The sequence below is a fragment of the Mastomys coucha genome, unplaced genomic scaffold (assembly GCF_008632895.1).
Source record: "Mastomys coucha isolate ucsf_1 unplaced genomic scaffold, UCSF_Mcou_1 pScaffold13, whole genome shotgun sequence".
Taxonomy (NCBI): domain Eukaryota; kingdom Metazoa; phylum Chordata; class Mammalia; order Rodentia; family Muridae; genus Mastomys; species Mastomys coucha.
In genome coordinates, this window is record NW_022196895.1 from 5,129,362 (window position 1) to 5,132,610 (window position 3,249).

Here is a 3,249-nt window from a genome sequence, read left to right on the forward strand (position 1 = left end):
TACATGGAGGGAACAAAAGTGTTCCCATTAATGGCCATTGAACTCTTATGAACAAATAGGCACATGTTGATTGTCAGCATTACTTGATTGAGGATTACCATGAAAACACATGTCTTTGAGTGGTTGCCTGATATAGAAAGACTTACCTTAACTAAAATCAGTATCATTCAAGGACCTGGGTTTTTGGACTGAACATGGAGGAGAAAACAAGCTGAGTGGCAGCCTTGGCTTCACTCTGCTTCTTGACTGAACATTTAATGTGACCAGCTCCTCAGATTCCTGTCACAATTCTATCCCCATCATTGGTATTTGTCTTAATTATCATTGTTGCAAGAAAACACCAGAAACAAGTAAATTTAGGAGGTAAGAGTTTATTTGATTTACATTTCCATATCACTGTTCATCAAAGGAATCAGGACAAGAAATCAAACAGGGCAAGAACCTGGAGGCAGGAGCTGATTTAGATATCATGGAGGGGTGCTGCTTAATGGCTTGCTCCCCATGGCTGCAAGGCTTTCTTATAGTACCCAGGACCAGCAGCCCTGGGATAGTATCACAAACAATGGGCTGTGCCTTCCCTCATCAATTACTAATCTACATGGCTGCCTACATTCTTATGGAGGCTTTTCTGTTCTTTTCTTCCTTTCTTTCTTCTTTCTTTATTTACTTACCTTTTCACTTTATATCACAATATTAGCACCCCCTCTACTTCCAGTACCTCCTCACACAAGTGTTCCCCACATTCCACCTTCTCCTTCTCTTTTGAGTCCTTCTCTCTGGGTCCCCTCTTCTCTATACATCAAGTGACTGTGAAACTAGGTGCATTCTTTCCCACTGATGCCAGATAAAAGGGTTAGAGGAACAGATTCGAGGAGCAGGATTCATAGACCACAGATTCAGGGACAACCCTCTCTACAGTTGTTGGGAGACCCTATGTAGATTATCTGCTCATCTGCTATAAATGTGCAGGGGGTTAGAGCTAGCCAGTACTTACTCTTTCGTTGGTGATTCAGTCTGTGGGAGCCCCCAAGTTGAGTCTATTGGTCTTCTTGTAGACTCCCTGTCCTCTTCATGTCCCTTAATCCTTCTTCCAATCTTCCATAAGACTCCCTGAGCTCTGTCTAATGTTGGATTGTCAGTTGCTACATCTCTTTCTGTTATCTGCTGAATAGAGCCTCTCAGAAGACAGTTATGCTAGGTTTCTGTCTACAAGCATAACAGAGTATCATTAATAGTGTCAGCAATTGGTTCATGCCCATGGGATGGGTCTCAACTTGGAGACATTATTGGTTAGCCATTCCCTCAGTTTCTGCTCCATCTTTGCCCCTGCAATCTTGTAGGCAAGAAACATCTAGGGTTGAAGGCTTTGAGGCAGGGCTCCTCTCCTTATCCCTCCACTGTGTGTACTGCCTGGCTACAGAAAGTGGATATTTCAGGCTCCATATCTACCACTGCTAGGAGTGTCAGCTAGAGTTGCCCCCATAGACTCTCTGGGACCTAGAGATTGTTCCCCTCCACCACCAACCTCCTTTCTCTCTCCCCTGATCTCCCTAGATATGATCCTCCCCTCAGGTTCCACTCCCTTCCCCATGCCCTCTTCCAGTTCTCTCCTTCCATCCACCTCCTGTATCTACTTTGTTTCCCCTTTTGAGAAAGATTCAACCATTAGGAGGTATTTTCTTAATTGAAGCTCGACTTCTCTGATACCTTGTGCCAAATCAACTAAAATTAGCCAGAACACTACTCTATCACTGAACTGTGAGCTAAAGTAAACCCTTGCTTCTTTAAGTTACTTTCTTTTAAAGATTTGTTTTATTTTTTATGTGTATAAGTGTTTTGCTACATGTATGTTTGTGCATCACATAAGTACCTGGTACCTGTGGAATTTAGAATACTTTGGATCCCCTGGAACTGGAGTTGAAGATAATTGTGAGCCAACATGCAAGTGCTAAGAACTGAACCTTGGTCCTTTGCAAAACAAAACAAAAAAACCAAACCAAACACCACCACCAACAACAACAAAACTGGAGTGCTCTTGTAAGGTAATCCATCTCTCCAGCCTCTATTTAAGCTAATTTTTGTCAGACATTTTCTTACAACAGTGAGACTAATACAAACCTACTCCCTTCCCAGGGCCCATGTAACATGGAGCCTCAGGAATAAGGACTTCTCTATATAAACTTTAGAAATTCACTCACTTTCAGACAACAGCATCCTACTGTGCCTAACTTACATCCTCCCTACATACACAGTAGATCCACCCCATTGTCTTAACTACTTCCTCCACTATCAAAAGTCTAAAGAGTCCTCTACGTCAGATATACAAGGTTCAACTTGTTTTGAGACAAATTTCTCTTGAGTAACACATACTTGTAATCTCAAACAAACTGAAATATACATGGGATGGGCAGTCTCAAAGTGAGAAGCAGAAAGGAATGGGTGTCTCTTTCTAAGTGAATTAGGAATGCAGTGGCAGGCTGTGGATATAGCCTTATATCTCTCCTTACTCAGGGAGATGCTTGCAGAGAATGAAGCCCAATACCCTATGAACAGGGCATAATAGAATGTTCCTATAATCTCAGCACTGGAGAGGATGTAGAGGCAAGAAGATCAGTAGATGATAGATACATGCATGCATAAACACACCCTATGATACAACATTGAGTATTAAGGCTTGAGGATGCTCTCATTGGATTTTATGCGCTATCCACAAGGCCACAAGGGCAGAGTTTGGGTACAAAGCTGTAGGCAGCCTCATTCCTATTTTTTCTTTTGATATACTCCCGCATGATTATGCTCACTAGTTGGAGTTCATGGAAAGGCATTGTACCTACCACTGCACTCAACATTAGTCCAAGGAGGCTCTCTGGAATAGCTTTTCCTCAAGGTGATTTTCCTGGGTGCTGCACAAGGTGCGTCTGTGGTGGCCTTGCCCTGCTGAGTCCTTGAAGCCTTAGGAACTACCCTTTAAACTCTAAGTTGAATAGCCTGTGCTCACTGCACCCTCGTGGAATTCCCAGGCATAGGATATCAACATTTGGTTTCTCCTGTGAGCTCCACATATGGCTCCACTTGAGTAACAACAGGGAATGCAGGGATGATGGCAGAAAGCTTTAAGGTCGCTTGGTCCCCAGGAATACAGCCTTAAGAACTGGTGCCGGGCCGGGCGGTGGTGGCGCAAGCCTTTAATCCCGGCACTTGGGAGGCAGAGGCAGGCGGATTTCTGAGTTCGAGGCCAGCCTGGTCTAC